Raw genomic sequence first — 12,670 nt, 5'->3', positions numbered from 1 at the left:
CGAGATGGCCATGGCAAGTTGGCTAAATATATGGAACATCCTGTGTGAAGCCCTACTCTCAGTTTCAAACGTTAGCTGCCACTGCCCATCTCACAAAGGTGTAGGCAACTCTGTTTTACATCTGGAAAATTGCCAGAAAAATCTGAAACAAAAGGTTTTTGCTAAGAATATATAAGAAGCTGGTGGATGAGGTAAAGTGATAGCTCAAACTATCATTTTTGCATTAAAATCGTTATCTAGATCTTGATGGGAGATCAGTTCCACATTGCAAAACAAATCCAATACTCCTCCCTATTCTCACTTAGAAATGTAGCATCCAAACTTGTTTACCAGGTTGTCCAAGTTTCTAACAGCCTCATCCACAGGTTATAAACTTGTTCTTGAACTGTACTGCAAAGTATTTAAATTCCTTCAGATATGAATCTTGGATTCTAAAGATCAGATTGAACATTCTTATGGAAACCAGACATGATTGGATGAAGGGAATATTTTTCACTTCTATCCAATTCCCAATGTTAGAATTTTCCGAAAGAAAAAAAAGCAACAGTTAAATTGCAATAGTTATCTAGAGCCTCCAAAACTTACTTTCTTGCTTATTACAAACCTGACAAACCTGGTTATTTGAGGAGCTGCGTCTCCCAGGTTATATCTACCTGTCCTGTTGGGAGAGGCAAGTTAAAAGTCCCATCTATGAAAGAGTGTTTTATGGAAATAATCTAGTTATCTAAGGAGTGGAGGAGAGAAAATAAGGAAAGAGGATGTGCCAGCATTACAAAATTACTGGATATATGCAATACAGGAATGGCCTTCCCATATTGGAAAATGGGATGAAATAACAAGTCATCATTGTTAAAAAAAACCTATTAGTTGAGTAAGTTCAACTTTTTCCTGTACATGAGGGCTGGTAATCCATCATAGAAACTAATTAAATGGGACATCAAGTCATCTTCCGGCCACTTCTTGATCAATACTATTGCTCGTAGAAAATGCCTGGGTGCAGCTCTGCAACCTGAATTATAAAGAGCCTGCAGGAGTGATAGAGGTGACATCCAGAGCACTGATGCAGCAAGTCAAGAAGTGTTGTGGCTCCAGCCCCCGAACCTGGCCCCATGCCCAAAAGTGACTCTGAGAGTGAGGGGCCGGGATAGCTCAGGCAGTAGAGAAGCCTGTTATTAGAACACAGAGCCTGCAATTACTGCAGGTTCGAGCCCGGCCCAAGGTTGACTCAGCCTTCCACCCTTTATAAGGTAGGTAAAATGAGGACCCAGACTGTTGGGGGGGCAATAAGTTGACTTTGTAAAAAATATACAAATAGAATGAGACTATTGCCTTAAACATTGTAAGCCGCCCTGAGTCTTCGGAGAAGGGCGGGGTATAAATGTAAAAAAAAAAAAAATGGAGGGAGGAAGGGCCAGTAAGGCTTACCTCAGAAGCACCGATTCCTTTGGCCTGGCTCCAGGAGCCAGAACCAGGCCAGTCGGAGGACGTAATGAGGCCGACATCCCCCGATTCCTCCCTTCCTCAGGCTATGCCTTCAGACGCAGCTGATAATAATACTAATCAAGCCTGGATCGACCCGCGCTTCAGAAGATTAGAGAGGCAGCGTCATCAAAGGGAATATATAAGGAGCTTTGGGACTGCTCTCAGTTCCATGGGAAGCAAATTAGCTGAACCGTGTCGAAGTGAGCTGAAGTCTTAATCTGTTTGAACTTTTTGGCAGGCAGCTGCATTTTCTCAGCCAGGACTGATAGGAGCCGTGAACCCACTGGCTGTAGGCCAGCTCGTTACTCCAAAGTGAGGACGGAGACAGAACAAGAAGTGAATTTGACCAGTAGTGGGTTTCACTTACCTTCGCTACCGGTTTCGGTACTGTGAGCAAGTGCGCGGCGCTTCTGCGCATGTGCAGAACTTTCTGCGCATGCACAGAGCATCCATGATGACATCCAGATGGGTGGGCGAAGCTTCCATTACCACCACTACCGGTTTGCCTGAACCAGGGCAAACCAGTAGAAACCCACCAATGAATTTGACTGAGCATAAGTACATGCCCTTGTGTGTGATAAGAGAGGCGAAACACCACTATTTCTTCTCTCTTATTGCCTCAGCATGTTACGGCCTTGCTTTCCAAACAATTTCCTGTTTGGAAAGAACCAACGTCAAGGGCTCTAACCCAGATAATGTAATCAATTGCAAGATTTTGCTGAGAGTCATCCAGATTGGTTTGAGTCTTAACTCCACATAGACAGGATCCAGGATGATGATAACATCTTGCTTGGTTACCTGGGATTCCTTTTGCCCTCTGATCATCAGTTAACTGGCTAGGGTACTCTCTCAGGTATCTTCTGCCACCTGCAGACTGAATCCCTGCTCCTACTGCTTCTAAGGGGGAGGCAGTTCTCTGGATCTGGTAAACACATTGACACTTCATTGTGGAAGGACTTGCTACTAGTGGTCTTGAAAGAGGCTCTGGTGGATCCCCTTCCTTAAGCCCTCTTACTTAAGGTACTAGACAATTATCACCTGATCTCCAAATTTCCATTTTGGGGAAAGGTGAGGCAGTGATGGGGAAGCAGCTATGGAGTAACTTAGAAGAAAAGGGTAGCCATGATTGTCTAGAATCAAGATTCAGGACTGGATGTAGAAGAAATGGCATTGGTTGCACTAATTGATTACTTTTATTGGGAAATGGGGTCTCTACTCTTTTTCTGATCTCTCAGCTGCATTTGATACTATTAATCATAGCATCATTCTGGAATCCCTGTAGGAGGAAGGGATTGGAGGCACCATGTTGCAGAGGTTCCACTCCATCCCTTGTAGATGGTTCCTATTTGGGGGGGGAGTGAAGACGGGTCCAATAGCTATTTCCTTGTATGGTGCCCAAGGGTTGGTTCTCTCTCCTCTCCAAACTAATATTTACAGAAAAGCACTGGATGAGGTCGCTGAAGATTTGGTATAATCAACATGCTACTTATTGATTATGTGCCATCAAGTCATTTTCAACTCCTAGTGATCACATATATAAATTTTCTCTATGCTGATGATATCCAGTTTTATATAACTCCCCCAGACCACACTGGTGATGTCACTGAAGTCCTGCTTGAGTGCCTGGAAGTTGTAAGAATCTAAGTAGATGAGAAGAGGCTTAAGCTGAATTTTAGTAAGGGGGAATTACTGTTCGTTCACTAGAATTTCCAGTCCAATGGTATCTCTTTACCAGATAGCACTAGCACTGAAAATCAGGTCCATGATCTAGAGCAGTGGTCACCAACTGGTGGTCCATGGACCACTGGTGGTCCGCGAGAAAATGTTGGTGGTCCATAGAAAAATTATTTGCATTTCTTATATGGAACTAAATACTATTAATCTTTTTTAAAAATTCATATTAGTGGTCCATGGGATTTAAAATTATGAATTTAGTGGTCCCTGAGGTCTGAAAGGTTGGTGACCCCTGATCTAGAGGGTCTTCTGCACTCATGGCTCCTACTAGACTCTAGAGCAGGGGTCAGCAACCCACGGCTCTGGAGCCGCAGTGGCCCTTTCATCCCTCTGCTGCAGTTCCTTGTTGCCAGTTGGCTCCACAATTGATAGGGCTTTCAGTTAGGATAGGTAGAAGAAAAAGGTTGCTGCACTAGGAGGAGACTATGGTGGAGGAACCAGACTTCCAGTCAGTAGAGGAAAAAGGACGCCACACTAGGAGGAGACTCTATGGTGAGGGAACCAGATTTCTGGACAGCTCCAGAATTGAACAGGGGGCTTCCGGTTAGGACCTTTGTGGCTCTTTGAGTATTTAAGGTTGCCTACCCCTGCTTTAGAGCAAAGTAAGATTTTTGCTTAGTTTGGGTGGTGGGTCAGTTAAGACTCAACCTAGAGCAGGGAATCCTGCTACAGTCACTCCTGCCCTTATCATCTCTCGCTTAGACTTTTGAAATATGCTGTTGATGGGCCTTTGAAGATCATCCAGCAGTGAGCAGCAAATCTGCTGATAGGCATAGGAGCACCCTGTACCAATGTTGCACTCTCTTCACTGATTGCCAGTACAACTCTATGTAGTTATCAGGAGTTAAGAGCGACTCCTTGGCGTCAAACCAACCAACCATAGAACCCTTTATCTGCAAACCTTTTTACAGGTAGTTCTCAACCTACAACTATTCATTTAGTGACCATTTGAAGTTACAAGGGCACTGAAAAAAAATGACATGATCGCCTTTTGCAACCTTCTGACAAGCGAAGTCTATGAGAAAGTCAAATTCAGTTAACAACTGTGTTAATAAAGGTTGTAAAACGGGGTAAAACTCACTGAACAACGGTCTTGCTTAGCAACAGAAATTTTGGGGTTAATTGTGGTCACAAGTCAAGGACTACCTGTGCTCACAAAATAAATTATGGATAACCATTGAAGGAAACGAAAATGCTTCCATGTGTCCCAAATTCTATCCAGGAGATCTTCAGGGCAGAAATTCAAGTTTCTGATCTTTTTCCTCATATTTTCTTGAAGTAATTATTCCTTGTCATCATTAGATCATTGATACTGAGCCTTCACTGTGTTTCCTCTTCATTTATCTAGGGATGATGGCACAGATACAAGATCGCCTGGAGTTTTTCCCTCCTATACTCTTTCAAAGTGCAAAAAGAAAGGAGAAAGATCAAGGCACAGCCAACACTTCTAGTTTACTTGGAGGCAAGTTAAGTTTAGAAATAAAAATAAACTGTAGCACATAATCAGACTGTTGAAACCCTAGGATAAAAAAAAAATCAAGTTAATCTAGAATGCAACTTTTACAACAGTTGGCTCAACTTAATACCTTCCCAATACATTGATATCCAGGTATACAAAATTTCAAGTTAGCACAGAAGTTATAATCTCAATACAACCCAATGCAGTTTTAGAAATCTGTTGTCTTATCAAACCTTATAAGATAGAAGGCAACGCTTCCCATAACCTTTTATTTTCTGTAGAAGATCCCAAAGGGCATCTACAGAAAAGAAAGAATTCATACGATCATTCACTTGGTCCTAATGCTATCAATTTGGCCCAGTGTAATTAAAAGTGAGTTCAAGGGATCTGAGCTTTACCCTTTGCATTGCAACTGGCCATATCAAGGACTCAGCAGAGGTACTCTCTAATTGAATTTAATTGTTTTTCCATAACACTTCTGGGAAAATCTAACACAAGTTAATAGGTGCAGACTGTGAAGCAAGACCTGCTGTAAGCCTTGCAGCCTTGCCTTTTGAGACCACCCTTTAGCTGCACTATTAAAAAGTGTGCACTTGCCAAGATGGTTAAGTGGGAACTAGAGTCACACACAAACACACACACACACCAGTTTATGAGGAAGCAGAAATGCCCATACTAGATGGGGGATGATGAGAAGTTTAAATCCAGCTAGCTTCAGGAAGGTGACAACAGGGATTATGTCTTTACGACCAAGTCTCTTTCCTTCTGGGGTTATTTACAAGAGCTAAAGAGCAGCAGATGAAAGATAAGCTTCACCTCAGTTCAGTATCTGAGTTTCCAGAACCCAAGAGGAAGGAAGTGTATGTGTCAACTTTCTTAAGCTTTTGCTGCCAAAGGGTGCAGAAGGTGTTGCTGCTCACTGATCGAGTTCCTTACAAGGCAAAGTGTATTTTCTCAGCTTGGCGTATCAAATAAAACCAGTCAGGGATTTGCAAATACTGGTTTATGCCTTAGTATATCATGTCAATCAGCGCACTTAGTGTATTCAGTAAATCATGATTAAACAGACCATATTTTACATAAGTTAGCCTAATGTAAATTCAGATACAAATAATATACAGGTTGTCCTCAACTTACAACCACAATCAAGCCCAAAATGTATGTTGCTAGGTGAGAAATTCATTAAGTGACTTTTGGCCCATTTTACGACTTTTCTCACCACATTTGTTAAGTGAATCACTACAGTTCTTAAATTAGTCACAGTTGTTAAGTGACTCTGGTTTCCCCAATGCTTGTCAGAAACTTGCAAAAGGGAATCACATGACCCCGGGACACTGCAACGGTCATAAATGTGAGTCAGTTGTCAAGCATCCGAATGTAAATCACATGACCATCAAGATGCTGCAATGGTCATAAGTGTGGAAAATGGTCATTAGTTACTTTTTTCAGTGCTGTTGTAACTTTGAACGGTCACTAAATGAACTGTTGTAAGTCGAGAACTACTCGTAGTGCAAAAGAAGGTAGCAGGACCAACAAATGAATAAATCTGGAAGTACATCTTAATAATAATAATAATAATAATAATAATAATAATAATAATAATAATAATAATAATAATAATAATAATAATAATATTTTAATTTGTATACCGCCCTTCTCCCGAAGGACTCAGGGCGGTGAACAACCAAATAAAATACAAAAAACAAACACATACAATATTAAGAACAACCCTTAAAAAACTTATTCAATTGGCCAAAAATTTAAAATACAATTACAGCCTATAAAATTACAAAAATTTAAAACCCATTAACCCATTAATTAATTAACCCATTAATTAATTTAAAACCTATCTTTTCTCTCTCATTGTCTAGCTTTACTGAAAATTGAGCATTGTGAGCCATTTTTTTGTGTTATAAGTCAGGCAGCCACACAAATCTTTAAAATAAAATAAAATGTAAAACTGAAATGAATTTTAAAAGAAAAGGGCTTTCTGTTGAAAGCTGTCAACAGGATTTAGTACCTTGATTATCTCTGTACATTGAGGACAGAAAATCACATTTCTCCAGGCACAGAAATTCAGCAGCAGTGTCAAACTCTCAACCAGAATTTTTGTGCCAGATCCAAATGCTTGGAAGAATTGGCCAATGGTCGATTGGAAGCCTAAAGCGGCAAAGGGAAGATCTGCCAAGGCTGAACCCTGGCATGAGTTCCAGATAAATAACAGCTTGAAGAGAAGGTTTTTATAGCTGTCCAGAGAGCCATAGATTCTACAATCAATTACTGTAGTAATGACAAAGGAGTACTGACAAAGGAGGAAACACAAGAGGAGTCAGACGGCAGATCTAACTTCTCTTTAAAACCAGTGTTGGCCAACTCTTCCCATCCTTACCCCAGGAGGGCTGGTAACCGCTAATAAAACAGAACATCAAGTTGTTTTTCCCTTTCTGCTTAATCAAATATCCTGCTATAACAGAAACCGCCCGGGTGCGATCACAAGTCTGTGCTTTATCAACCAGCAGCCAACCGTCCCCACCCACGAATTTAGTAAGAAGGGGGAGTCCACTATGCCTATAAAGTCCTTCATCTTTAATTCAATTCTTAAGAGCCCTTCCAGTCCTTCAGATTCCCCTCCTCGTGGCCAACCTCCCGTCCCCTGGAAGGAAAAGGGTTTGCCCCTGCCTTTTTTTTTAGTGTGGGAAGGCGAAGGGTGGGGGGGGAGAGAAAGAGAGAGAGAAGAGCCAAGCACTCTGCCTATGCTTAGCGATACCCTGTTTTATTGCCGATTCATATTCCAGGCTACCCCACTCCACGTTAAGACCTACCCGCGGTCGTTCCGGCGAGGCAGAAGCGCAACAAAGACGCGGCCCTTCCTCGCCAGACGGGCTGGGGAGTGGGTGGGGGGAACGACGGAAAAGCCCCCTCTTCTTCCCGCCGGTTCGCCTTTGGGCGTTGGGAGTAGCGCGGGGACTCGACTGAGAGGAGCTGCTGGGCGGGAGGCTGTTCGGGGAGCCCCCGCGCATCCGAGGTGCCCCTTGCCCTTCTGGGGCAGGGAAGGGGAAAAAAAAAAAAGGAGCGGTTCCGTCCCGAGCTCCGCAAGAAACAGACGGAAGGAGAGCATCGGGCACGGACTGAGAGAGAGGACGGGAGCCACATCGCCGCGAAGGCGGGGCTTCCCGACCGGCCGGGCGTTTCAAAAGTCCCTGAACGACGTGGGCTGGACGTCCCTGAGAGCTTATTGGTGTCGTGGGTCGGAGTGGGTTTCTCCCGCGCTCTCGCGGAGCGGACTGAGCCCGGAAGGCGTCCGATTCTCAAGAACCCAGGGGTGAAATCCAGCAGGTTCTGGAGAAACGGCAGCGGAAATTTTGAGCAGTTTGGGGAACTGGCAAAATACCACCTCTGGCTGGCCCCAGAGTGGGGAGGGAATGGAGATTTTGCAGTATCCTTCCCTTGGAGTGGGGAGGGAATGGAGATAGTAAAAAAAAGTGGATTTCACCACTGCAAGAACCCCTTTTTTTTTTGTGGGGGTTGGGGTGGGCGGCTGGCCTGCTTTTAACAACGTGAGGGACTTACCTGTGTGATGCCTCCCAGAAAAACGTGCTTCGGTGCTTAAAAGAGACCCAGAGATCGCTACTACCTACATTTCATTTTAACCAATCAATTAAAGAATAATTCCAAGACTTAAGACAATATTTCAGGTTTCCTCCTTCCTTCAATACAGTACATTGAAAACGACAAGGAGAGGAGGGGAAAAATGCACGGACATAAAAGATATTTTAACTTCAGAAGTTGTGGGAGCTTCAACGCTGGAAGCTTTCAAGAAGAGACTGCCCATCTGTCAGAAATGGTGTAGGAGTCTCCCGCTTGGGCGAGGGGTTGGGGGGTTGGACTAGATGACCTACAAGATCCCTTCCAACTCTGTTATTCTGTTTTGTTCTACATACTGAAGTGGGGAGCAGGGAGGATTCAAATGAACATTTGCCTCCCTCCTCCCCAGTTTCTCAAATTTCTTAGAAAACTCTGGGGATTGGATTTCTGACTTGAGAAAAAGAAATGAGATCTTCCTCTTTTGAATAAGATTAATCCGTTTAACCGGTTTATGGTTTAGTTTTACCGGGCTCCATCTGGCGATCTGTAAGGGGAAAAGATGAAGTATAAACGAAAAAAGAAGTGGTTTTAAAGAACTGATCACGTGTGGAACAAATAATAAACAGTTGCACTTCCTGCTCGTGCAGAGCGACAAAATGCAACCACACATTCCTCTTCCTTGCCCAATACTGAGAAGGGAGCAATAGATATTACAAACTATTTCCTGTACATGTGTACATTCTGCAGGCATTGTTAGAACTTGATAAGATCCTTGGTGCTCTCTGAGTTTGTTTGTTTTCTTGCAGACGTTTCATTATTGGAACTAGGTAATATCATCAGTGCTAGTCACTGTTAGAATTTAGGTCCCATTTTGATGCAAGGCACTGACATCATTTTTCCTCAAAAAGAATTAAGGCACTAGCCAGAAATAGTTCAGCTTAATCTTAGAATGCATGTGGTCATTGTGAAGGACTGCAGTACAATATAGGAAATTCAAAATCAATATAAGAAAGAGAAAAAGAGAAGAAAGCAGAATTAGTTTGCATCTTTACTAGCCTAAGAAACAACATTCCTTTTTTTTAGCCTCAAGCACTTAAACTTGTTTGAGAGTCCTATAGGGGGGGAAAAAAAGAAACCGCTAACCAAAGATAGCACTGTACATACTGAATTTTATAGCATGTGCAAAATAAGCACAAGTTCTGTATGGTTTTTTATATATTATTTAAGCTAATCAAGAAATGAAACACAATCATGCAAGTAAAATCAACATTCAAATCCAAATCAAAACCTTGATTTTGGGCAATATCTAACTTCTGAGATCTTATTATGTTTTCAAGAGTCAAAAGTTTGTTTCTAAATCTCCAAAGTGATAGTCAAAAGATACTCGAGCTATATGAATAATATCCATTTATGCTTTTATAAAATACATCTATAGCACTACAGAATATTTCTGCCAGAAGACAGACAGGCAAAATCATGAAAAGAAAGGAAGAACGTTCAATGGTAGAGTTGGAGAAGTGTATTAGTTAGGCTACCTTGTTCCAAAACATATAGTATATGTACAGTAAATCACCACTGTATCTCCTGCTCTCTTCAATATTACCCTTTTTGTTGCTTTAGTTATAAATAATCAAGAGGCTCAGACACCATTCTTATGCAGAAAAGTTAGAATATTTGGGGTTGGATTCTTTAGCCTGGAAAAATGTGACTGACAGAGAGAGCATGGGATGGTGTAGCATACAATCATACAACATTTTTCTTCCTCTGTCAAAACATCAACATCATGAATCAAAGATCATCCAACAAAGCTGAATGGAAGGAGATTCAGAAAAAGCAAAACTATTTCCTCCAGCACAATTAATCTTTTTAATTCACTATTTCAAGGCAGAGGTGATGACCACTATGTTCAATGGCTTTAGAAGAGGACTTGATAAATGAAAGGATGTCAGTGTTGAAGATTCAGTATTACCTCTGTGTTGGGGTGCAACATGCTTGCTTTGACATATTTTTGTGTCCACAATTTTCAATGTCCTTTTTGACAAAATGTTGTAATATGATGGTAGGCAATATAACACCATAAAATATATGTTAACAATAATTTAATTTTGGAGAGATGTAATAGTTTCTATGTTGTTTCTTAATCAGTTAAACAGTCCTCCAGAAGAGCTCTGTTTTGACTTATTTCTGGAAATTCAACAGGTTTGGGACAAGGCCTATCCTCTTTGGAGGACTCTTCCATTAAATAAGCCAAAAAGGAAACACTTCTTCCTAACCTCAGCACTCCCACCCCAGTAGTGGGTTTCAAAAAATTTTAGTACCACTTCTATGGATGTGGCTTGGTGGGCATGGCTTGGTGGGCGTGGCAGGGGAAGGATACTGTAAAATCTGCATTCTCACCCTACTCCCGGGGAAGGATACTAAAATATAAAATATTAGTTTTATATATTTTAAAGTTTTTAGGCCAACTATGTAATAAGTTTTTTAATTTACATTTTAATTGTATATTGTACTGTTTGTTTTACCTTGGCTGTACACTGCCCTGAGTCCTTTGGGAGAAGGGCGGTATAAAAATCGAATAAATAATAATAATAATAATAATAAAACTGCAAAATCCCCATTTCCTCCCGATCAGCTGGGACTTGGAAGGCAGAGAAAAGATGGGGGGGGCAGGGCCAGTCAGAATTTTTACTACCGGTTCTCTGAACTACTCAAAATTTCCGCTACCGTTTCTTCATAACTGGTCAGAACCTGCTGAAACCCAACTCTGCCCCACCCCCACCCTAATTTCATGGTTTTACCAACAATTTCCCCCATGTAGTGCATTTCAGATAAATTGATTTTGGTTTAAGAAGATGGTCTGTAGGTGCCTTGCTTCCTAGGCATATAAGGCTTTATAGATTATAGCCAGCCCTTTAAGTCGCATCCAAGATCCTAATGGCAATCAGCACAGGAACAAAAATAGAGATGTAATATGTTTGCAGTGTCTAGTTCTCGTTAGCAAACAAAAATGATGTACCAACTTTTTTCCAGAGTGGTCTTTAAAAAAAGACCCTTGTAGAGTGCACTGCTGTAGTTCAATCAAATAGTCCTAAAAGCAAAGCTGATTGTTGATGGGGTCTTTTGCTCCAGGTAAGGTTTCAACTAGCACATCTGCAGCTATGTTCCAAGTTATGAATCTGCTTCCCCAGCTGCCACTTTGAGAGACGTTAGTGGAATTGACCAAGAACCTCAATGGGCAGATAGCAGTTCTGTCTTGGGGTTAGCTTCAAAAAGTTTCTTCCAGCCCAGATGGCTTCTGCAGATTGGAATAGGACTTCAGTTGTATATGTTTCCATCTCATATTTCCATGTACCCAAAGATTGGTCATCTGCATCTGCAGCCATGTTCCAAATTATGAATCTGCTCCCCCAACTACCACTTCCATTCTTATATTCTCCTAATTCTTGGAGACCACATTTAAACAACAGCATTTATGACATCTGATTTAGTAGATTTGAGATTACAGGAGAGGAAGGGGTTAGAAAGTGGTATATTTTTGCTTCTATGGTTTGTTTTTTGTTTTTTGTTTTTGATAACACATCACATTTTTAACAAGGATGAAAGCCACAATTTTCTTAGCAGCAATCGCAGAAGTCAGGTTTTCCAAGCCTGATACTCTCCAACCATGCTGGGACAATTCCTGAAATTTGCAGAGACCAGATAAGTTGTTTATATCTCAGCACATCTGGAGGCAGGTTCAGCCACAATCGGAATAAAATAAAACATAGCTATTCTAACTGCCTTGGCTTCTTGTTTTGTAATAAAAATAAAAATGGTCAATCTGGTTTCCAACTAGGCTTAGAAATAGCTGTACCTTAGGAGTATGCTATTAACATTAACATTTCAACATAACCCAAACCCACTGCTTAGTTCCAGTTCTGGAAAGTGTGCTTGGTTTACAGGCGATATGTCAGTCAGTGCCTCTGATAAGCTTTGTTGACTCTCAGTGGTTTTTCATCCATTCCTCAGGTAAATAAGACATGGTTCCAAATTCTTAACAGCATAAATGTTATGGCACTAGAACATCCACTAGGCACTAGAACAACAACTAGGGCATCCATTCCCAGTCCCACACTGTTACATTCAGGGTTTTGTCAGGTGAGACAAAACTCTCTGCCATTTTTGAAAACCAATCCTATACATGTATCTTTGCTTCAGTCTCATGCAGTTTTCCAACTATGAAAGGGTCATAAACCTTTGGTTTGCAAATAATGAAGCAGTTTATTTTTCTCCTTCTCAAATATTGTTATTGCAATTATATGCTGGGTGAGCCTCATTGCCACGCAATGACATTTCTCATTGCTCATCACATTTCCCCATCTGTGACTTTGATAAGTATCACTCTCACATTGACTTTCCATTTCAAAGATT

General features: G+C 41.4%; 1 protein-coding gene across 2 annotated transcripts in view; it reads right to left on the bottom strand.

The window, feature by feature from the left end:
* The window catches only part of LOC131194414 (F-actin-monooxygenase MICAL1-like), a 58,329-nt gene extending 50,487 nt beyond the window's left edge, over positions 1-7,842 (bottom strand). The window contains exon 1 of one of the 2 annotated variants that reach the window (XM_058175373.1): positions 7,498-7,842. The gene's annotated coding sequence lies outside the window, so the exon portion shown is untranslated. The remainder of the gene's footprint in view (positions 1-7,497) is intronic. The other variant, XM_058175372.1, reaches the window with a different exon arrangement.
* Between the last annotated feature and the right edge of the window lie 4,828 nt (positions 7,843-12,670).

Source organism: Ahaetulla prasina, chromosome 3, assembly GCF_028640845.1.
Source record: "Ahaetulla prasina isolate Xishuangbanna chromosome 3, ASM2864084v1, whole genome shotgun sequence".
Lineage (NCBI taxonomy): Eukaryota > Metazoa > Chordata > Lepidosauria > Squamata > Colubridae > Ahaetulla > Ahaetulla prasina.
The sequence above is the reverse complement of the archived record's forward strand: the minus strand, read 5'-3'. Positions and strand labels throughout refer to the sequence as shown.